Here is a 24,800-nt window from a genome sequence, read left to right as displayed (position 1 = left end):
TTCGATTGAAAGGGAGAAAGTCCTGAGGATCTGGATATTTAACACACACCACATGTTATCCTATCAGGCAGTTTTGAGAAGCACCACTGCAGCCTGAGTGACTGAAGGGCCTTAAGCAGGAATGTGGCACCTCCAATCTATGCTAAAACCAATTTGCAAATGCCTCGTCCGGGAGCTTTATACTTTGAGTCAGCTATTGGCTTCTGGAAATCAGCTAGGGCACTGTTAAAAAATCCCAATACCCAGGCCAGAGCACCATAGACTAATTACAAAAGAAGCTCTGGGGGTAGGATCCAGACACAGCGTCTGTAAAGCTCTCCAGGTGATTTCAGTGTGCAGCCAGGTTGGAGCAGATGAAATTCTGAGCAATATTCTCCCGGCTCCTTACTCAAACAGGACGGCCTCCCTAGCTCTCTCTGGCAGGCTTTGGGTTCTAATAATAAAAAGTCAAGGCTCATTACGCCAGCACTGAGTGTCACTTGCTTTATTTTTCTTTGTAGAACCCATCACAATCTAACACTGTAATATACTTTAGTAGTTTTTAAAACACACAGAATCTATCTCCCCTTTTAAAGTATATGTTTCATTAGATTGAAGACTTTTTCTGGAAGAGCAGTGCCTAGTACAGCTCCAGTACTTTGGAAACCTGATACAAAGAGCCGACTCATTGGAAAAGGCCCTAATGCTGGAAAAGACAAAAAGCGAAAAGAAAAGGGGGAGACAGAGGATGAGATGGTTAGATAGCATCACCAACTCAGTGGACATGAATCTGAGAAAACTCTTGGGAGACAGTGGAGGACAGAGGAGTTTGGTGTGCTATAGTCCATGGGGTCACAGAATCTGACACGACTTAGCGACTAAACAATAGTACATGATTGAAAAACTTTTTGTGTTGTTACTGGATACTGCATATATAATATCACTTGGCAGAGGATGTGGGGGGAATATTCTTATTAGCCAATACAACCTTAACTAAGCAGATAGATTATTTTGGATGAAAAGAAAAAAATAACTGTGAATTAAGATATTTTTGACAATGGTAATGTAGACAGACATCTTCCAGGCAGCAAGAGAAAGTGATCCAAAACATCAGTACCCTCCTAACAACATCAGCAGATTGGTGTTGAATTCCCGTCTTGAAGGGAAAAAATCTCATAGCCAGCCATTAAATGTTTGCCTCCCAAAGTCATTTAAATCATAACAATATCTAAGTAGATCTCAACTCTTTATGTTCATAACCTCATACCTGTAGAAAGCTCAAATCAAACAAAAAACCACAAACCAATAAAAGTAGATTTAACAAAATTAATGTGGTACATGATGCAAAAATAAAAATGCCAATTTTGTTTTTAATAGGAAAGAGTTCTACATTTTTTACTTTTAACTCACCCATTTATCTCTCTTTATTTTGAGCATAATGGAACATCATCTGATCAACTTTGTTGAAATGTTATTTCCTTTTTGAACAATAAATGTGTAACTTATAGTTAATCCTTAACTTTAATGAACACATATATTTAAGGCACTTCAAAAGACAGCACTAGCAAAAGGTAAAACTCCAGTTTAATCAAGTTCATCCATGTGTGACAACTATGACACTGACATTAAATATAAGTCATCTGTAGAGATAGGATCCGCCCCCCCCCACACCCACACACACACTGTAAATATAGTGCTAAGAGCAGGCTTGAGTATCATAAAGGACTTGAGTTATCAAATGTTAATAGGTAAAAGGGTTTCCCAGGTGGCTCAGAACTCCCCACCAATGTAGGAGACATAAGGGACACCAGTTCCATTCCTGGGTCGGGACGATCCCATTGAGAAGGGCATGGAAACCCACTCCAGTATTCTTGCCTGGAGAATCCTGTGAACAGAGGGGTCTGTCGGGCTATGGTCCATAGGGTTGCAAAGAGTTGGACACTACTGAAGCAACTTAGCAATAGGTAAAATGTTTATATGTATGTGGTGCTGGTTTAGTCACTAAGTCATGTCTGACTTTGTGACCCTTGGGCTGTAGCCCGCCAGGCTCCTCTGTCCATGGGATCCTCCAGGCAAGAATACTGGAGTGGGTTGCCATTCCCTTCTCCAGGAGATCTTCCCGACCCAAGAATCAAAGCCATGTCTCCTGCATCTCCTGCATGGGCAGGCAGGTTCTTTATTACTAGTGCCACCTAGGAAGCCCTTTAAGGGATCCATTTAATAGGAACTGTTTAATTTCCAAAAGTGGCCAAACTCTTCAACCCTCCCTCTAACCATGCCCTTTGTCATGTGATTTTGGAGTTCTTATGAAGGCAGAGTATATTCCTCCAACCTCCTGTTTGGGTTGGGACAAGACCTGGGTTCGATCCCTGGGTTGGGAAGATCCCCTAGAGAAAGTAATGGCTACCCACTCCAGTATTCTTGCCTGGAGAATTCCAAGGACAGAGGAGCCTGGCGGGCTACAGTCCATGAGGTCACAAAGAGTCGGACACAACTGAGCAACTAACACTTTCCCTTTTTCATCAGGACATCAAGGATGCAAAGACAATAAGATGTGGTCCCCGCTCTTGAGGACCCTTCTATCAACTTGATGACATATTGGAAAATATAATGAAATAAGTGTTTTGCCTTCTCTCTTTTGTAAATTATAAGAATGAATTGATGGTGCTTTTTAGCACCTAGTGTGTAGCTTTTATAAATACTCTCTTCTAATTCTCTATGAAAAACCAAATGGTCCAAATGAGAGAAAAGTCAATTTGTTTATTCCTCAGTTTGTAATGTCACACCTCAAGGTAAGACTCCCTTGAAAATATGAAACTTCTTGACATCGGCAGTATGGAAAAATAAAGTACGTGTCGCTCAGCGGGTGCCCAGGACCTATATTATGTCCTACTGTTGGTTACAGAATTTTCAATATTTCCTTATCCTTTTTCACTCATATGAACTGCAGCTTATAGCAGTGGTAATCATTTCCTGTGTTTGAAAAAGAGATGAAAGCATTCATGGATGAAAGTCAGTTGGATTTAATCTCCTTCTCTCTCATCCAGGGCACTGCACTGATCATTTTCCAGGAAAACAAGACTTAAGCTCATTTTTGTCATGACAAAACTGGTTTCCTAATAATCAGATGGCAATTCCTAGTGTACACAATTCTAATATAATTACCAGGAGGAAATGTGGAGGGAGTTGCAGGTTTGAGATAAAGAAAAGCCTGTGAATTTTGTATTAATGTCTCAGACTCTCTTATTTGTGCAAGTAATCAATCTTTCGGGGAGTAGAATAGTAATTCTTTGTGGGGAAAAAAAAATGACAAGAGTCAGAGGAAGAAAGGAGATAATCTGAGTTCCATTCGGTACACAGTGGGTCAGCTGTGAGTGACAAAGCTCATCACAAAACTATAGCTCACAGAGTAATCCCAGTAGCAGCGTCTCATTTGCAGCCCAAGCAGTGTTAATGACATGTTTAACAGCTGCTTGTTGAAGTTTGGAATCTGCATTAACCCGCAGAGCAGTGAACAGAGAAATGAGGGAGCGTATTGAAATCAAGCCTTCATTATGCTGACAGCCCAGGTGAAAGGCTGTCCGGAGATTGTACAGAGGCGGGGAGGCAGGTCTGGAGGGTGGAAGGTTCAACTGCCTGTGAGGACCATCTCGGAGATGACAGGGGCTGATCAATAGACACGGAGGACCACAGAAGCACATCGACGGCTCCTCTCCAAGACAATGAAGTGGGAGAGGCTGGCCATGGTTTTGAAGTCCTGGCGGGGTACACCAGCCACTTGGTTGGCATGATCGTCATTGTGGATCAGCTCAACCTTACATTCCATCAGCGCTATCATAGTGGGGACACCAAGTGATGCCAAGTCTCAGGCTCCTTCATCCCCGGGAATATTATTTACTCATCACTGCTCCAAAAGCAGAGGAGTATAAGCGCCACGGTGTGATTCCTAGACTTCCTAAAAGAGCGTTTGTCGAGTTAGCTTAAATGAATGACTACATGTGTTTTCCTTTTGTTGTGGTTCAGTCATTCAGTCCTGTCTGACTCTTTGTAACTCCATGGACTATAGCCTGCCAGGTTCCTCTGTCCGTGGGATTCTCCAAGCAAGAATACTGGTTCCTCTGTCCGTGGAATTCTCCAAGCAAGAATACTGGTTGCCATTCCCTTCTCCAGGGAATCTTCCTGACCCAAGGATCAAATCTGTATCTCCTGCATTGGCAGGTGGATTCTTTACCACTAACCACCAGGGAAGCCCAAATACAACTCCTTATACTGGCCTGTTGTTCCCTGAAAGTGTTTCCCTGAAAGTGTTTCTCTGGCTTTTCCCTTGCAAGAGGGCATTCATTACTGAGGACCAAGAAGGAGGACATGGGGGAAAGAGTCATAGGATTTGGGGCAAATCCCAGCTTCTCTACACTTTTTAAAAAGTAGACTTAGGGCTTCCCTGGTGGCTCCCATGATAAAGAATCTTCCTACAATGCAACAGACTCAGAATCCTTGGGTCAAGAAGATCTCCTGGAGGAGGAAATGGCAACTCACTCAGTATTCTTGCCTGGAGAATCCCATGGACAGAAGATCCTGGTGGACTACAGCCCATAGGGTCACAAAGAGTTGGACAGGACCAAGCAACTAACACTTTCACTTTTTCACTTTTGGCAGCTTTGTATGAAAGCCCTGGCTTCAGTGTTCTTGCCGATAAAAGAAAATAACAACACCTACCTTACAGGGTTAAGGTAAGGATTAAAGTAAAATGTTGAAAGCCCCCAACACAAGTCAACATTTCATCAAAAGTCACTGGGGTTTTACTGGAGATCACCAGCATCAGCAGTGCAGGTGTGGCCAGTCTGCACAAAGGCCCTCCTTGGAGTGAACTGCACCCGGACACACGTGGCACAGGCTTCCCAGGTGGCTCAGTGGTGAAGAATCCTCCTGCCAAGGCAGGAGATGCAGGAGACCCAGGTTAGATTTCTGGGTCAGGAAGATCCCCTGGAGGAGAAAATGGCACCCCGCTCCACTATTCTTGCCTGGAAAATCCCATGGACAGAGGAGCCTGGTGGACTACAGTCCATGAGGTCGCAAAGAGTTGTACACAATCGAGCATGCATGCATGCATGTGCATGCGCTTGTACACACACACAGCTGCACTCTGGTAAATTGTCAACCCCATGAGACCTGTGCATTTTTTTTCTATTTTGTTGACTGATTCATTCCCTGAAAACTAAACAGTGACTAATCCATAATGGTCAAAACATATGTGTGGGTGACAAGCCTGCTGTCCCCATGTAAAGCACCTTGCACTCCGCTATATGTTGCTTCTATATAAAGCTTTCTTCATTTAAAAAGAAAGAATGACGGGGCTTCCCTGGTGGCCCAGTGGTTAGGAATGTGCCTGCTAATGCAGGGGACACAAGCGTGGTTCCTGGTCAGGGAACTGAGACTGCACATGTCATGGGGCAACTAAGCCCGTGCATCACAACCCGTGAGTCACAACGGAAGATCCTGCAGGCTGCAACTAAGCCCAGGTACAACCAAATGAATGTTTTTAAAAAAGAAGAACACTGGAATTGGTGGATTGTAGTATCTTAGTTCTCATTTCTAAGAAAAACCAGCTCACTGGAAAAGACCCTGATGCAGGGAAAGATTGAAGGCAGAAGGAGAAGGGGGTGGCCGAGCGTGAGATGATTAGATAGCATCACCAACTCAATGGATGTGAATTAGAGCAAACTCCTGGTGATAGTGGAGGACAGGGGAGCCTGGGGCTGCAGTCCATGGGGTCACAAAGAGTCGGACAGGACTTAGCAATGGCATGACAACATCAAAAGCACTAATTTCATCAACCACTTCATTTTGCAAATGAGGAACCAACCAAGGCTCAGAGAGAGGTTGATATACTCTGTGAAGAGCAGGCTAAGCAATGAAGATTTCACAGCCTTAAGGAGATTCCCATGGAACAGTGCGCTCCTATACACCATGTCTGGGATGCTTTTCCTTTAACCAAAGCCCCGAGCAGTGCATTTTCATGGTCATTCAGTCATGAAAGCAGGCTTGCCCACTGGTGTTCTTTCTTTGCCCTCGTCATGTTGCCTTTCAGGTCTTCTATGTCCTCTTATATTTTATAAAATGAGGAAACTGGAGAAGGTTTTGTCTTCACACAGCTTACTGGAGAACATGGTTCTTCCATCCTTATGTGTGTGTGTGTGTGTGTGTGTGTGTCTGTGTGTGTGTGTGTGTCTGTGTGTGTACGCCAACTCACTTCAGTCATGTCTCACTCTGTGCAACCCCATGGAGTGTAGCCCACCAGGGTCCTCTGTCCATGGGATTTCCCAAGCAAGAATACTGAAGTGGATTGCATTTCCTCCTTCAAGGGACCTTCCCCATGCAGGGATCAAACCGTGGTCTCCTGCATCTCCGGCATTAGCAGGTGGATTCTTTACCACTAGTGCCACCTGGGAAGCCCCTTCCATCCTTATATTCCTACTCAAAATATAGCACCTCTGTCGTAACATCTATTTTATATACCAGATTCTAGGTAAGATTTGTTTAGGGTTAAAGACAGTTCCTCCAGCTAAGCAGCACTTGCCTAGACGACCTTGAGGCTCCCTTCCCTGCTGTTCCCCTTGGGAACAGAAAGAACAAAGTCAATTCCATGAGGAGGCACTGGATTCTGACTGCAACCCTCCCCAACTTCTCCTTCCCAAGGGATGAGGGTCTCAACAGAGGAGGCAAGAGGAAGGGGGAAGCGGAGGAAGGGGGTCAGAAGGAACTATTAATAGAAGGTCGAGAAGAACAAGCAGAGGAAGAAAGCCAACAACTCTACAGGATGGCCAACAATTTTTGGCCCATGTATTTCCACATCTGCCATCTTGGTTAATCCTCACAAAAATCCAGGGGTCTAAGAACCAACGGTATTAAAATGAAACAGTGGAGGCGATAAGATGAAGTTACCTCAGTCAGTCACTCAGTCTGTCTTAACATATTCATCCACCTGCCAGTACAGGAGATGCAAGTTCCACCCCTGTGTTGGGAAGAACCCTGGAGCAGGAAATGGCAATCCACTCCAGTATTCTTGTCTGGAAAATTCCATGGACAGAGCAGTCTATCAGGCTATAGTCTGTGGGGTTGCAGAGAGCCGAACACAACTGACTAAACAACAGCAGTCCAAAGGGCAGTGGTCAGTGGCTCGCATCTCTGAAGTCTGCAAATCCAGGCAGCACTCCTTCCCCAGAGAACAGGGCTTAGGTCTGCAACAGCCAGATCTCTCCAGCTAACCTCCTCACCCCCAGCACCTCATTCATTCTTCTGCTTTGCATCCAGGTAGAGACTGCTCTGTTGCAGACTCAGTCCCTAGTCGTGAGGCCAATAAACAGTTAATTAGCAGGAAACAGGCTCAACTCCTTCTGTGGCATGCAAATAAGGATGACTAGATATTCTGAAACCATGCCAAGTGTTCGGATCACTGAGCTCCTGTTTCTGGTTTTGTGACATCCTGGGATCCCCTCCTCCCAACCCACCGCCCTCTACCCTCTCCTAAGACCTGAGGCTTTTCTTAAATTTTCTTAAAATGTCATCAAATACAAATAGTTTTAATTCACTTTTCACATATTCCTATATATATGTATGCTGGTGTAACTGCACATATTCCTTTTCACGTATAACTACATATGTATATATATTTTTTTTTTACATTTTTATTTTTTTTTTATTTTTTTCTAATTTTATTTTATTTTTAAACTTTACATAATTGTATTAGTTTTGCCAAATATCAAAATGAATCCGCCACAGGTATGTACCTATAGAGGGCTTCCCTGATGGTTCAGCGGGTAAAGAACCCACCTGTTAATGCAGGAGACAGGAGATGTGGGTTAGATCCTGGGTTGGGAAGATCCCCTGGAGGAGGAAATGGCAACCCACTCCAGTATTCTTGCCTGGAAAATTCCACGGACAGAGGAGCCTAGCGGGCTACAGTCCATAGAGTCGCAGAGTCAGACACACCTAAGTGACTGAGCATGCATGGAGATCACATACCTTTATCCTTTATTAAAAAAAAATAATAATAAACTCAAGAGCTACCTGGAAAAGTACTTGGGTCTCCCTTGCTTCTCCCTGCCCTGGTACAAGAACTTCCCCATTCATCACAGTTTATCCTTGTATCCCTCCCCCACTCTCAGCCCTAAAGAGCCATGCTTCCCCTTCTCCTGCAACTTAGTAGTAATAATAATAGTACCTACAGCCTACAGAGTACCTGCTCTGTGTCAGGCACTGCATTGGATATTTTATAGATAAGATCTCCTATACTTCCCCCCGCAAATAATCCACTAGGATTATCTGCATTTTATAAGGAAAAGCTGATGTTTATAGATTAAAAGAATGTCTAAGGGCACATGACTACTAAGGGAGAGGATTGATACTCAAGCCTAGGACTAGTTTTCCCTAAAGCCCGTCATATTAGCCAGTAACCTGTGAGCCTTGCAACCCATTCCTGAGGATCTTCCTGTGGATGAACAGTATCTTAATTCACTGAGCACGTGTTTACTGAATGCCTGTTTTCTGCCAGACACTCTTCTAGGCACGTCAGATCTGGCAGGAGACGAAACTGACAAACACCCCGCCATTTGTGGAGCTCACACTCCAGTGGGGAAGACTGACAACAAAAACGTGAGTAAGTCTGCCACCTTGATTCCCGTTTCCGAGATGAACAGGGCTGAAACCATTACAAAAAGGGAGATTATTTGTCTGTCCATGTAGCCTTCTGGGAAGGCCCCTGCCAGGTGAAAGAGAGTGACTTTTAAAGGGAGGCGGGATGCAGGCACACTGGCAGGCAAGCTGGGGGGTCTCCAACAGAGCTTGGCAAGACCAAGCCAGCAAACAGCTTCTTGCCTTGTGGGAGGGGAAGAAGAACACATTTGTAAAGTCTAGACTTTTAACCAAGCCAAGATGTGTGTGCCCAGTCATGTTCGACGCTTTGCAGCCCCATGGAATGTAGCCCACCAGGCTCCTCTGTCCATGGGATTTCCCAGGCACTGGAGCAGGTGGCCATTCCCTTCTCCAGGGGATCTTCCCACCCAAGGATCAAGCCCACGTCTCTTCTGTCTCCTGCGTTGGCGAGCAGGTTCTTCACCACCAACACCACCTAGGAAGCCCTTGTCATGCTTATGTTCAGTCAAAAGCTATTCAAAATGCAGATACGGTAAGAGTCTTTCCACAAGGCACTCACAGAATGTAGCCACAGAAGCTGTATAAACAATCTTTAGTCTGCTCCTCCAGGGCATCTTCCCAACTCAGGGATTGAACCCGTGTCTCCTGCATCACAGGCAGATTCTTTGCTGCTGAGCCACTAGGGAAGCCCAGGGAATCTGCCTAAGTCAACACAAATCTTTTTTAACATTTTTTTAAAAGTCTTTATTGAATTTGTTACAATATTGCTTCTATTTCATGTTTTGGTTTTTTGGGCTGTGAGGTCTGTGGGATCTTAGTTCCCCAACTGGGGATCGAATCCACTCTCCCTGCATTGGAAGGCAAAGTCTTAACCACTGGATCGCCAGGAAAGTCCCCTCAACAAAATCTTGAATTGGGGAGCAAGAATTTGAATCCTCGCCTCCAAAATCCCAACCTCTTTTCTGCAACAAAGAGCTGCCAAACTTCTACTGAGGAAGCAGTGTACCATCTATTTAGAGATTTCTTTAGTTTCATTTGTTGGCAGCATATTCATAGTTGTAAATTGAAAGGAGAGACAAAGAAAAGGAATAACATGAAATAGCAGGTTTTTACTGCATAAGTCCTGTGATGGTGTATAAAATTAGGAAATAATACTGTGAAAAAAAAGTATACTGCCATAAAAATAATAAATACAACACTGATGTTTATTATTGTGCTAAAAGATAAAAGGAAAGGGACATTCCTTCAGAATACTGGAACTAAACATTTTTAACAATAATTTTTAATTATCACTAACATTGCTGTTTATAGCTTTTCAGTAGAATATGGAGGTCTGTGTTCCCTAGAATTCTCCTTTAGCTTGTTGCATGAAAATGGCTAATTTGAACTCACTATTCTTTTCTAGCCTGTTCATCCGTGTGCAATGTCCTGAAAGGATAAATTAAAAAAAAATTATTTATGTACAAAAATAATGGCATCAAAAGTAAAAGAAACAATGTCCAAAGAAGGAGAACAAAAAAATAAGCAATGAATTTCAAACCAGCAACAGCAAATTCCAAACAAAAGCTTCTGTGAGCAGATCACCAGGATCAGAGTGAAGTGTTCCCCCCTGCAATTCTCACTCCGACCAGGAGGGTGTGCTACAAACCTTCAAGGTTGCCCACCCAGCAGTTGCTCAGACCAGCCCTTTCCTTCCTGAGGTAAAGCCACTGGCTGGAAGTGAAGAAGAGAGTGCGGGTGTGTCAGGAAGTGGCCTGCAGCGAGCTGACTCCCTAGCACCCTGAACAGTGACACCAAGGCGGAGATGTTCGTGATAGCTGCTCCAGTCCTCCACGAGGTCAGTCTGACACGACGCCAAACCCCAGCTTCACAGCTGGTAAATGAACATGCAAATAACAGAAATGACAAAGTCAAGCTCTGATCTGTTGAGCTAGGTGTTCTAAAGATGAAGTGAACAGAATCGTGGAAAAGAGGAAAATCTAAGTATCTATCTGAGTACGTCAGGGTTAAAACAAATTTACCCTGTTTCCCCCTTGAAATTAAAACCCAGTGAACTTGGCTCATGAATCTTTTAGTTAACGAACTATTTTGCTAGCAGGAGGTTTAGCCAGAAAAGGACAGAAACCGTTTTAAGTTTTTGAAGTCATCCTCTCACAGCAAAAAGGAAAAGACCCTCTCTCTTAAGAAAAATCTTCTAACTGTATGTGGGATATAATTATAACTGGTTTGCTGTAAATTCAGTATAATCTTGGCTGTGTATTAAGCAGTTGAACAGTTTTTCTTCAGGTTTTTTTTTTTTAACTTTCATAAAATATTAATTTTTTCCCCCTTTAAACATTGTTCCAGTCTGCCTGGTTAATGCGATGAGGTGCATGTGGTCGGGTAAGGAGAGCTGTATTATTACCACCGTGCTCTATTTAAGCAGTACAGCACGGTCTTTCAGAAGCAAAGGGCACATTGAAATAAAATCAGCCCAAAAGTGTTCCTCTGTGTTTACATCTCACAATAGCAATCACCACCACCGTTTCTTAGCGAGGCCTGACTGGCTGAGGTTAACTGCCCAGAGTACAGCTGAAGGCCAGCAATTCTCCCCAGCTACTTATTAACCCCCAGGAAATCTCCTGAACCCTGAGGGTCATTGTTCAATCCTTTATAAGCAGTTTTCCAAGTATTCTGAGTACTTGTTCTTTCCTGAACACCTACAGCCAGCCAGATCGTGTTTGTATAAAGAAACGCTCTTTTTTTTTTTCCTCTCTAAAAGTGGATTGAATTTCAGGTCACCTTAAAGGCCAGTGGCTCCAGGAACCTTCTGTACAGCACAGGGAGCTCCACTGGTGCTCTGTGATGACCTAGAGGGGTGGGATGGAGCGGGGAGGAGTGTGGGAAGGATGCTCAAGAGGGAGGGGATGTATGCATACATATGGCTGATTCACTTTGATGTACAGCAGAAATTAACACACTGCAAAGTGATTATACTTCAATAAAAAGAAAAACAAAAAAGAAAACAAAAGAATGGCCCTTACATTCTTTCAGAGGTATTTAGACCGGATGTGTGTGTATGTGTGTGTGTGTGTGTGTGTGCTCAGTCTTCAGTCGTGTCCAACTCTTGGAGACCGCATGGACCATAGCCCACCAGGCTCCTCTGTCCATGGGATTTTCCCAGCAAGAATACTGGAGTTGCCCTTTCCTTCTCCGGGGGATCTTCCCAACTCAGGGATCGAACCAGCATTTCCTCCATCTCCTGCATTGGCAGGCAGATAGTTTTACCACTGAGCCACCTGGGATTCCCAAGATGGCATGGGATGACCTGTAGTTCACTTCTGGCATGACTATGATACCCAGAATTGTAGAGTCTTCTACATCCATGAAGTTGCTATTCTTTGCATAGTTGACTCAGGTTACAGAGTTCGCAAAAAAACACTACTAAACATAAAGAGAATTATTGGTGAAATATTTCGTACATGTCCCAAGAGAAGTCATTTTTTTTAGAGAAGGGAAAAAAGACCAGTGGGTCAGAGAAGGTCACTTTCATCACATTTTGGCTTCTCTTTTTTTTCCCTGAGGACCAAGAGAATAGAGAAGGTAAGGGAAAGAGGGGAGACAAACAGAAGGCCAAGGAGCCCAGGGACCAAATTCCTCCTCCTCCCAGGAGTCGCCCTGCGAAGGACAGGAGAGCAGGGAGGCTGCTGGGGAGGAAGGAAAGGCTCAGAGGAGATGATGCAGGCAGGCCACAAGGAGGTCAGAGTCAGAGGTGCCACTCTGCCAGCCACATGGCCGGGCCCGGGCCAACCAGAGACCACAGCTCAACCCAGAGACCAGAGACAACACTACTGATCTCCTTCTGCAAAACCAAGAGATTCTATCTATGCAAGACAGTCCCATGCTTGTGTGTTTCAATATTGCAAAAAGTTGAAGAGTATAGACTAACTTGTCAATTTATGACAATAAATAGAATTAAAATTTTGGTCTGCCTTGCCAATAAAAATTTTATATTTCGCCTCAACATTTAATATCTTCTAGATCAGGTGTCTGGTATTAAGAAGTTGTGTAAATAATGGAGATTATTTTAAAGCCACAAATTAATTAGAGAGTTGGCCAGTGTTAATTCACTGGGAAGTTTTGAGTACCCTGCTCGTTTTGTGTGTATGTGTGACTGAAAGGAGGGGAGTAAAAGAGAAGCACAAGAAAGAGGAGAGAGAAGAGAGAATCTTCTGAGTCAGTGACTTCATCTATTCTACGTGTTACTGTCCCTTCTTCCAAATCATTTTTCTATCATTTATTAGTGCCCATAAGAAAAAAAAGTGTCAAATGAAAATGAGGATCTTCTAAACAGATATTGTTAACAATAAGTATATCCCTGAAAGTGAAAGTGAAAGTCGCTCAGTCATGTCCGACTCTTTGCGACCCCATGGACTAAACAGTCCATGGAATTCTCCAGGCCAGAATACTGGAGTGGGTAGCCTCTCCCTTCTCCAGGGGATCTTCCCAACCCAGGGATGGAACCCAGGTCTCCTGCATTGCAGGCGGATTCTTTACCAGCTGAGCCACAGGGAAGCCCCAAGTATATCCCTATTATGACTTAAGAAATAGGGTCTCTTCCTAATCATTTAGAATCAAAGACAAAAGGAGATTCTCTTGGTGGTCCAGTGGTTAAGATTTCACGCTCCCAATGCAGGGGGCTCAGGTACCATCCCTGGTCAGGGAACCAACGAGGATCTGACACAGCCAAATAAATAAAATAAACATTAAAGTCAAAGACAAAAGACTAGATACATAGAAATGACACATATTTTGTGTATAATTTAAAAAATAAAAGGATGTGAAGGCTGTCTCAAAGGACGAATAAACTTTCTAAAGTCATATGGCAGAAACATCACTATAGTTTTTTCCTTTAGCTGAGAGAAGAGAGGAAAACCATATTCATAATCACACACATACCAAATTGCCCTACCTTGACGTACTGGAGATCCCTAGCTCCCTTCCAATCTAGTGGTGGGCTTCCCATATATGTTTATGAAACATTATGTTAAATCAGTCCAATGCAATTCAGCAAGCAGTAATGGGGCATCTGGCCGAAGGAGAATCTGGACCTGGTATTTTTATGAGTATAGGGTGAACTGTGATATCCTAAATGCAAAGGGGATGATGGGCATTGCCTATTCAACCAGGGTAGAGCTGAAGGAAATTTCTATAAAATGTTTTCTAATTTGACAATGCCTACACAAGCAAGAAACATCACTTTGCTGACAAAGCTCTGTATAGAAAGCTATGATTTTTTTCAGTAGTTATGTACAGATGTGAGAGTTGGACCATAAAGAAGGCTGAGTGCTGAAGAATTGATGCTTTCAAATTGTGGTGCTGGTGAAGACTCTTGAGAGTCCTTTGGACAACAAGGAGATCAAACCCCTCAATCCTAAAGGAAATCAACCTTAAATATTCATTGGAAGGACAGTTGGTGAAGCTCCAACACTTTGGCCATCTGATGAGAACAGCCAACATATTGGAAAAGACCTTGATGCTGGGAAAGATTGAGGGCAGGAGGAGAAGGGGGCGACAGAGGATGAGATATTTCGATGGCATCACTGACTCAATGGATGTGAGTTTGAACAAACTCCAGGAGATAGTGAAGGACAGGGAAGCCTGGTGTGCTGCAGTCCATGGAGTTGCAAACATGACTTAATGACTGAAAAAAAACAACAACGCAAGCAAAATTATAGTATTGGGCAAAGCAAGTCCCATTATCTCTGCATCTTGGACACTGACATAAATGCAGAGCAAGTCAGTAATTCAGTCAAACATAAGTAGTGTTGGGTTCAGTCTTTATAATGATATGATATCCGGTATACATTTAATCATAAAAGGATTCTAACCAAGCCAGCAGCCAAGAACAGCATTGAAGGAAGTGTTTCTTGCAGACATTAGGACTTGAGCGTCTAGGACTTTAATTCAGAAAGAAGCAGACAGTTCAGCTCAATGACTCTTCCTTTCCCCAAAAAAGACTTGGAGTCCCTGAGTGAGAAGGAAAAATGCCTTCCATCCTGCTCACTGCCATCCTATCCCTGAAGGCTATCCTGTGACTAAATGTAGCAGAGCCTGTTGAAACCTGCACAGCTGTGATAAAAACACTTGGACCAGGACTTCCACAATAACTGTTTGCATGGCTAGGTACGGTTAATTATTATGTTTTTCTTCACCCTTTCAGAATTCATAAACTCTGCCTCAAGGTCAAGGCATGATTTTTCTGTACTTTTAACAGGTCATTTATTCTTAAAATGTTTGGGGATTTTTTTTTTTTTTTTTTTTTGAGAGAGAGAGAGTGAAACAGGTATATAACTTTAGGGAAAGCTCTAACAGCCCAATTTGAAGAGATGGTAAATGGTAGGGGGGGGATGTTGTTTTTCTTAAATATTTCGTTACTTTTTCACCTTGAGCTTTATTTTAAAGCCATATGTTTAGGATTATTGTTATTATAGGCCTGGTATCCTGTGAAGAACTTTATATATGTTTTAGTTTTCACAATAACCATATGAAGAAATTTCATTACCATTCTCTGTTTACACACTGAAGGTTAGAACATTTCAAACCCTTTGCAGGAGTCCTGTTACTAGTAAGACACAGAGCTGAGGTGTGAATTCAGGTCTGTCCTGACTTCAAATCTCTTTATCTTAATTATTGAGTAATTCTGCAATTGAATTGCTTTTCAGAGGTGAACTACTTCAGATAACAAAATGAGGTTTGCATTTCCTTTCCTATTATCATGTTCAGTCAAAGGATAATAGTTAAAAACAACACTAGGGACTTCCCTAGTGGTTCAGGGGTTAAGACACTGAGCTCTCACTGAGGTCCGCTGGGGTTTGATCCCAGATTAAGGAACAAAGATCCCATAAGCCACGCGGAACTGCCAAAAAAAAAAAAATACATAATAAAATAAAAACAACACTATATTAGATATTTACTGCCTTGTCAAGTTCTTCACTTTTACTAAGAGTCTAATAAAACGTTTTATTTCAAAAGGCCATACCAAAAATCTCAAATGATGGTTTCTTTCCCAGTTCTATTTCACCTACAGGGAATCCTGCATAACTAAGGAAGACATTGGCCACTCCTCAATTTCACCCAAGCAAAGCTCTTCTCACCCAGGAGAGCTGAGTAGTGACATGTTGGTATTAGAATAGCTGTCTATTTACCCTGGTGTAATATGAATATTGTTAACCAGAAAATTCACATTTATCAGTGCAGAAATGCTGCATTATCAATTCAACCCTTTCGGTCCCCTTGGAAATGTTCAAGGGTTTACATTTTTGTAAATGGAGCTTTACATTTTACAAATAAAAGCTTTCTTTTGTGCTCCCCAGAGCCCATCCAAAAAGTTGTGCCAATAGCACCAACTTTCTGCTCCCACCATACACACACCCACACGCACACACACGTGGGCACACACGTGAGCACACACCCATCTCGTCCTTAGAGGGAGAAACAATGAACAGGGTAGTTGAATACGAAGCTAATTAAACGCACTTAGCCTACACTGCCATCAGCTTTCTATTCAGCCTAATGTATATTCCTTTACCTATGTAGTCAAGGCATACACCCCAAGCTGTCAACACCTCAGCCCAAATAATCAAAGCAGTTCCTGGATAACAAAGAAACAATATGCAAACAAAGTGTCTCTATAGCCTCATGAATTTGTGTATGGCTCAGAGTTCTTAGATATTCGTTCTATGAACTTCGGATTCAGTCAATATTCTACACTGACCCAAAACAAGAGTGAAACATCCTTGAATAGTTTCTTATGCCTGTCTATACCATTTATTCATGATCTACAAATTTATTTAATAAACATTTCACGTAAGCTTAAAAGAAGCTTCATGAGAAAATGTAAGGAAGCAGCACACACAGAAAATGGAAAGAAAATGTGTTCTTTTTCAAAGAAGAATCCAGGAAGATTTCATGTACCGTGGAGCAACTAAGCCCGCGAGCCACAACTACTGAAGCCCCCAAGCCAGCACAAGAGAAGCAAGGAGAAGCCCTCACACTTCAACAAAGAGTTCAAGTTCCCCTGAGCGAGTTCCCCTGCTCGCCGAAACTAGAGAAAAGTCCGCGTGCAGCAACGAAGACCCGGCACAGTCAAAAATTAATAATTAAATAAATAAAAATTAAACAAACAAAAGAGTCCTAATCCCAATAAAAGAAGAGGGATTAAATTTATTTTTTAAAAAGAGTATGTTTTAAAAGCCCAAGTGTATCCATGAAAATGACTGTTTCAGCAATCTGAATGTTTCTTTCACAGAGAAACAGGTTATTTCTGACCTGTTTTGCAAATATACTTCACACTGATTATCAGATCACTATCAGTCTGGAAAGGATTGTTGTGTTACCAACTTTCAATAAATATGAAATAATCCTGGAGGAATAAATGCACAATAAAAGTCCAAATGGAGTTGCTTTGTTTCCCAAATGCAAACTTGTTCATCTGCAGCCTGTGTATACACCACAGTTCTGAAAGGAAGAATTAGGTCATGAATGGATGTGGCTGAGAAACAGAGGTTGAATGAAAAAGATATGACATTCCTCAACCAAGCACAAGGTATTATGAAAATACATAATGCAGTCTGATGCCCTTCCTCATGAAACAGTGACCAGTACAATTATAATGAATATACCAATGTCAGTGGTTAAAGGCCACGCAAAAGAGTCATGGGGAGATTACTTTCTGAGATAAATAACACATGGCAGATGTATATTTATGTATTTTCACTAGAGTTGATAATGGGTTAAGGTTTGGAATGGCAAACATTCCGGCTATAAAATCTTTTTAACAAGACATGCTGTGTGCCGCACAGAAGGCAGTGGCAACCCACTCCAGTACTCTTGCCTGGAAAATCCATGGACAGAGGAGCCTGGTGGGCTGCAGTCCATGGGGTCGCTAGGAGTCGGACACGACTGAGCGACTTCACTTTCACTTTTCACTTTCATGCATTGGAGAAGGAAATGGCAACCCACTCCAGTGTTCTCACCTGGAGAATCCCAGGGACGAGGGAGCCTGGTGGGCTGCCATCTCTGGGGTCACACAGAGTTGGACATGACTGAAGCGACTTAGCAGCAGCAGAAGTAGCTGTGTGCTGAGGATATAAGACAGTGAGAATAAAAAAAAAAAGGTGCTGATTTTGAAGAAGTTAAACAATTTGTTAGCTTTCTTTTATTCTATACTAGTGTACTGACATGTTAACTAAAAATTGAAACTATCAGTGTAAACACGCTACTGTTGTTGTTGTTCAGTCATTTAGTCCTGACCGACTCTTTGTCACCCCATGGACTGCAGCCCACCAGGCTTCCCTGTCTTTACTCTCTTCCGGAGTTGGCTCAAACTCATGTCCATTGAGTTAATGATGTCATCCAACTGTCTCATCCTGTCTGCCCCTTCTTTTCCTGTCCTCAGTCTTTCCCAGCATCAGGGTCTTTTTCCATGAGTTGGTTCTTCACATCAGATGGCCAAAGTATGGGAGCTTCAGCTTTAGCATCAGTCCTTTCAGTGAATATTCAGGGTTGATTTCCTTTAGGATTGGAAGAGAAAGAAAGAAAGTGAAAGCCGCTCAGTCGTGTCTGACTCTTTGCGACCTCATGGTATAACAAAATAATCCCCTTGAAGTTTTAATGTGATCCAATACCTCTCTTGTGCAACACAGCCTTTAAAAAGTGCTGAGATTTATTGCTTTGGGAAAATACAACAGACTATAAATCAAGCTACAATAACAACTATGAAAATCTCTCTTACCATTCTACACCTCTAGGTTCACCTCTGCCCAAGGAAGCTCTGGAAACCTTCTATTCAATAGACTGTCTACAAATAGTTATTTATCACACCTTGAGAGGTGGCTTCACCTCTGCAACAAAGTGTCTGGAGATTTCATTTGTCCTCACTCACAGTTATGAGAACAAAGGAAACTTTGATTCACTTGGTTGGGATGAAACGTATCCATATCATAGCAATATTAGGACCTTTTAATTATCTCTTCATAAGAAAAGATTAAAATGCCTTAGTTATGTGAGATTAAATGCACAGTCAGTAATTGCAACGGACAGTATGCTTTCAGAGTGGGAGAATTAAATTAAAAGAAAGACAACTCTGGAAAATGTACTAGTGGTAGAATTAGAGGATGTTTCATCAGGTCCTGATGTCTCTACAGTAATGAATCTGCCAAAAGATAATAATATTTTAGTGAAAGGTGTGATTGGATAAGTCATATTATTTATTAACTGTTACCCTAAAATATCACTTTTGTCTTATTATTAAGAATGGTTAGAGGGCAGCTGGAATGCCTGACACAAGGTATTAGAATTGGATTGTGTCCATCACAGACCCTGGAGGCATGATCTCTGAGCTTGGTACTGGAGCTGCTAGCACTGCAGGTACTAGCTGCAGGTACTAGCACCTGCTGGCTGAGTGTTCACAGACCAAGGCCTGCCAAGGTCTCAATTATGTCTCCAGGATCATCCAGTCATTCACATGGTCCTTTCCAATGGCCTCAACAAGAGCTGTCTTTAATTCCTAAACTTGTTCTTCAAAAAATTTCAAATACATGCAGACATTGGAGAAGACTGTCGGAGACCAGAAAGACTAAAGTTACAAAAGTGGGAGGGAGGAACTTTCCTGGTGACCCAGTGGCTAAGACTCTGTGCTTCCAATACAGGGGGTCCAGGTTTTATCCCTTGTCAGTAAGACATATGCAGCCAAATAAACATATAAAAAATAGTTATTTTTGTTGTTCAGTCGCTCAGTTCTGTCCCACTCTTTGCGACCTCACAGACTGCAGTATGCCAGGATTCACTGTCCTTCACTATCTCCCGGGGTTTGCTCAGATTCATGTCCATTGTGTCAGTGATGCTATCTAACCATCTCCTCCTCTGCTGCCCCCTTCTCCTGTTGCCTTCAATCTTTCCCAGCATTAGGTTCTTTTCCAGTGAGTTGGCTCTTCACATCAGGTGGCCAAAGTATTAGACCTTCAGCTTCAGCATCAGTTCTTCCAATGAATATTCAGAATTGATTTCCTTTAGAATTAGGTTTGATCTTCTTGCAGTCCAAGGGACTCACAAGAATCTTCTCCAGCAACACAATTTGAAAGCATCAATTCTTCAGTGCTTGGCCTTCTTTATGGTCCAACTCGCACATCCTTACATGACTACTGGAAAAACCACAGCTTTGACTATGTGGACCTTTGTCAGCGAAGTGATGTCTCTGCTTTTTAATACACTGTCTAGGTTTATCATAGCTTTCCTTCCAAGGAGCAAGCATCTTTATTAATATTTTTTTAATTTATAAAGAAAAAAGATTTGGTGGGAAAATGTCTTCGAAGCCCTCTCTGGAGGTTATTGGCATTCTCCTGGGAAGCAAGCTTTCATTGACAGGTTAATTTAACTCCTTAGATTCCCAAAAAGCTTATGTGATAAAGACTATGAACGATGAAACAGACATACCAAAGAACAAAAGAATATAGACTTCTTCAAGCAAAGCAGGTCTGGAGGGTAAGGAAGCAACAGGAAATCAATCAGTAGTTACGCTGAATTTCCAAGGGCTTGCAATGGAGGAGGGCAGAGGGGAGGAGGAGATGGGGAGAAGTCCAAGGGCCTCACAGCTGTCAGAATTCTTTCTTGCTGGGTGGAAGTCAGTCTTCATCCTACTCAGGCCTTCGACTGACTGTTGGAATCCCACCTTCATTGCAGAGCCATCTGCTTTACTCAGAGTCCACTCATTTAGACTTTTGTCTGTTGGCTTTTGGTTTGGACTCAGTTGCTCAGTCAAGTCCGACTCTTTACAGTCGACGGTAGCCCTCCAGGCGCCTCTGTCTGTGGGATTCTCCAGGCAAGAATACTGGAGTGGGTTGCCATTTCCTTCTCCAAGGGATCGTCCCAACCCAGGGATTGAATCTGCTTGTCTCTTTCTTCTCCTGCATTGGTAGGCAGATTCTTTACCACCAGTGCCCCCTGGGAAGCCCTATTTAGACATTGCTGTGTGTGCTGTGCTGAGTCACTCAGTCCTGTCCGACTCTTCTCAACGCTATGGACTACAGCCTACAAGGCTCCTCTGTCCATGGGGATTCTCCAGGCAAGAATACTGGAGTGGGTTGCCATGCCCTCCTCCAGGGGATCTTCCCAACCCAGGAAGAGAACCCAGGTCTCCCACATTGGAGGTGAATGCTTTGCCATCTGAGTCCCAGGGAAGCCCTTATTTAGATGTTAATCTCATCCAGAACCCACCTTCACAGGAACACCCAGTACGTGGGACTAAGTATTTGTCCCCAGTGGCCTAGCCAAGTTAACGCGCAGAATCAACCTTCAAGGTTTCTAAATGGATTCAATACTTAAGACCCAGTTGACTGACTATCTGAGCAAGGAGCCACAGCATCATTTATAGGGAAAAGATAAAAGAAACAAATCTGCAGATAAAAATGGACTCTTCCAAGTCCCAGACATGAAGAAGAGAAAAAAGCCACGGTGGGACTAATCATGATGAATGATTTCTTCACATAGTAAAATCATTTCAACATTTCAGCTTCTCTCAAATTAGGTCAAGTGAATAATTCTATGAGAAAAGTAAAAGATCATTTAATAAAATATTAAATCAAGCCCATGTACAGTAGTGTTACAGGGTGTGATGGTTAATTGTATGTGTAAACTTAGTTATGCTCTAGTGCTCAACTGTTTGGTCAAACACCTGTCCAGATAAGGCTGCAAAGGTATTTTTAGATCTGACTAACGCTTACATCAGTAGACGCCGAGTAAAGCAGGTGACTCTTCATAATGTGGGTGGGCCTCATTCATTAAGTTGGAGGACTTCAGAGAAAAGTCTTAGGTCCTTTGAGAAAGAGAAAATTCTGCCTCCAGACTGCTTTAGACTCGAAACTGTGACTTCTACTAAAATGTCCAACCTGCCCACCTGCCATACATAAGTCAAATTTACCAGCTCCCATATGCACACAAGCCCATCTTTGCAAATCTTTCTTTCTGTCTCTGTCTCTCACCCTCTCTTTCTCACTCATTCTCTCTATGTGTGTGTGTGTGTTAATGTTAGGCACTCAGTCGTGTGAGACTCTACATGACCCCATGGACTGTGTAGCCCCCCAGGCTCCTCTGTCATGGAATTCTCCAGGCAAGAACACTGGAGTGGATTGCCATTCCCATTCTCTCGGGGATATTCCCAATCCAGAGACTGAACCTGGGTCTCCTGCATTGCAGGTAAATTCTTTACCATCTGAGCCACCAGGGAAGCCCAATAGGATGTGTGTGTGTGTGTGTGTATGTGTGTACACATCCTATTGGTTCTATTTTTCTGGAGGACCATGACTAATACAGTGGTGGAGAGCTTTATGGCACGAATGGGCCCAGTATCTGAAACACTTCTCTTCTAAAATAGGTGTGCTGTTCTATAAAGAATCCTTATATATTATTTTTAATGTATATATTAACGCTTCTTTAACTTTGTTACCAACTTTAACACTTCTGTTTTATATTCATAAACTCACTTTCTGTGTTAAATTCATAATTGACCAGCAGAAAACTCTCGGAAGAAGAAACTAAGATTGCCTTGCAATCTGTTTAGTGCCTTGCACACAGCAAGCACTCTTTGAGTGGCTCAGGTTTACCAATTAATCTTCCCGCATTACAGGGATATGGTTTCCCAGGTGACGCAGTGGTAAAGCATCCGCCTGCCAATGCAGGAGATGTGGGTTCGATCCCTGGGTCGTGAAGATCCCCTGGAGAAGGAAACGGCCACCCACTCCAGTATTCTTGCATGAGAAATCCCATGGACAGAGGAGCCTGGCGGGCTACAAAGCATGGGGTCGCAAAGAGTTGGACACGACTGATCACACACACACAAACCATGTAACTAATCTGTTTAGACAAAGAGGTCTGTATCTTCTCTATGCATCACAAGACAAGATGTGAGGTCTCTAAATACAATATGGCAGGTGGACAGCATTCCTTAGCTGATAGCCAGAAGAGGAGAGACATTTGACTGGCTTTCACCAGCTTCCACCCACCCGTGTTTCATATCCAGCAAGTTTTAAAGAACTCCAAGAAACAGAACTGACTAACTTCCTCAGGAGCTAATTCCAGCACACACAACATCCGCTTGCTTGCTAGAAATGGTGTTCACGGGATGCAGAGGCTCTTTAAGTGAGGTGCTCACTCAGTTAATGTTATGTAAAACCAAATATGCACAGGCAAATTATTAAAGATTTGTTTACTTGGAACTCTGATATTTGCCATGAAAATTCCTACAATTAAAATTTGACTTAAAAATAAGAAGTTTGTCCCCCCCCCCTTTAAAAATCAGTTTCAAAAAACCCTTGATAGAATCAGCTAATTAATTCTTGGCCTCTTTAACTAACACCACATTTGAAGTCACATGCCATAAATCAGTTTCAGTTGAGATATTAAAATCAGATTATAAGAGAAAAGCCTTGTAAATATTTGCCTCCAAATGAGTTTAAGAATAAATATATATTCAGTATATCATCCATATTTAGCAGATATTAATAAGACAAAGCATAGCTTTAAATTCACTTATCATTTAATACAAAGGAGGAAATAGGAAAGTGGGCCTGATTAGCTTGTTTATTCTTGGGCTTGGTAATACCTTATTAAAATTTGAGGTTCAAAATTGATATAATCTGTCAAATGTCAGCAGAAATATTTATTCTGTAAATGAAGCTTTAGTTAATAGAACTTTAATTTGAAGTATTTTACATTTTCTTCTCCTCCATAAGGAAACTGGAAAAGGGGTGGGGAAGTCTTGATAGGAATGTGAAATTAACACATGCAGCGTGCTCCGTCACTAAGTCGCGTCTGACTCTTTGCAACCCGGAGGACTGTAGCCCTCCAGGATCCTTGGTCCATGGGATTTCCCAGGCAAGATTACTGGAGTGGGTTGCCATTTCCTTCTCCAGGAGATCTTCCTGACCCAGGGATCAAACACAGGTCCCCTGCATTGGCAGGCAGATTCTTTACCTCTGAGCCACCGGGGAACAGGAAATTAACACTGAGGTCTGAATTTCCTTTCCGGATCTGTGCTGACACTAGAGGTCAGCAACCTTCCAGAAATAATATCTTGAGTCTTCACTCACTGTAATTTGCGATTTGACAGAAGAATCACAGAATTTTAGGTGAGGAAGTGGTCTTACTAATGACTTAATTTGCTATCTTTCTAGAGGAAAAAGAGGTGAGCTCTCAAGAGGACCAGGGACTTGGCTGGTCTCACAGTTACAGGGAGTCAGGGCTGAACTCTGGATGCTGGGAGCTGATCAGTGACACAGCGTTGGGGCTCTTCATGGTCACCGAGATCCTATGTGGGTGCTTGTGCCAAGTCCCCTCAGTCATCTCCAATGAGCCTATGGACTGTAGCCCAGCTATGGACTGTAGCCCCCCAGGTTCCTCTGTCCACAGGATTTTCCAAGCAAGAAAACTGGAGTCAGTTGCCATACCCTTCTCCTGGAAATCTTTTTGACCCAGGGATCCAACCCGTCTCTTGTGTCTCCTGCCTTGGCAGGTGGACTCTTTACCATTGGTACCACCAGAGAATCCCCAAGATAGGTTGTCTATAGGACATCAAACACTCATTTCATATTTTACTGATAAAATCTACCCACTTCCAGTATTTTCAGCACCCCATAGACAGGACCTTAATGCAATGATTTTGAAGACAAATTAACCTCTGAATCTATCCTAACTCAGGTTTGTAAAAAAAAGTCTGCTTATTCTGGAATGGGAGCTGCTCAGCTTTAGCCCGAGGCTGCTCTCAAAGCTCTCCAGTCCCTTGGATTCAGAAGACACATCACGTTTGGGAGACAATACCCACTGCTCTTCTTTACTCAGACAGGCGCAGACAGCTTCTGTTTTCTGCTGTTTTCTCCTCTGTCTTCCTGACACTGTGTCTTTTGAAAACACAGAAGAAAAACTTAAGTTTGTGACTCCTGAAAATGTCTATTAGAAAATCACTTTATGTGAACATGGAAAATGACCTAAACACTCTAATACCAAGATTAAACATGTGGTGATGAGGATTTCTTTAACAAAGTAATTAATTGGGCTTCCCTGTTGGCTCAGTGGCTAAAAAAAAAAAAACCCACCTGCCAGTGCAGGAGACATGGGTTCGATCCCTGGATCAGGAA

At 42.7% G+C, this 24,800-nt stretch overlaps 1 long non-coding RNA gene across 2 annotated transcripts; it reads left to right on the top strand.

Moving 5' to 3' along the window:
• The first annotated feature begins 2,491 nt into the window (after positions 1-2,491).
• On the top strand, positions 2,492-11,640 carry LOC133256763 (uncharacterized). 2 transcript variants are annotated; one of them, XR_009739288.1, is made up of 4 exons: positions 2,492-2,771; positions 4,636-4,709; positions 8,531-8,631; positions 10,037-11,640. It is a non-coding gene; the product is annotated as an uncharacterized LOC133256763 (long non-coding RNA). The 2 variants fall into 2 exon arrangements; XR_009739289.1 differs by having other exon boundaries at positions 2,507-2,771; positions 8,531-8,635.
• The last annotated feature ends 13,160 nt before the right edge of the window (positions 11,641-24,800 follow it).

This window comes from Bos javanicus, chromosome 11 (assembly GCF_032452875.1).
Source record: "Bos javanicus breed banteng chromosome 11, ARS-OSU_banteng_1.0, whole genome shotgun sequence".
In the NCBI taxonomy this organism is placed as follows: Eukaryota; Metazoa; Chordata; class Mammalia; order Artiodactyla; family Bovidae; genus Bos; species Bos javanicus.
This window is presented reverse-complemented; position numbering and strand designations above follow the sequence as displayed.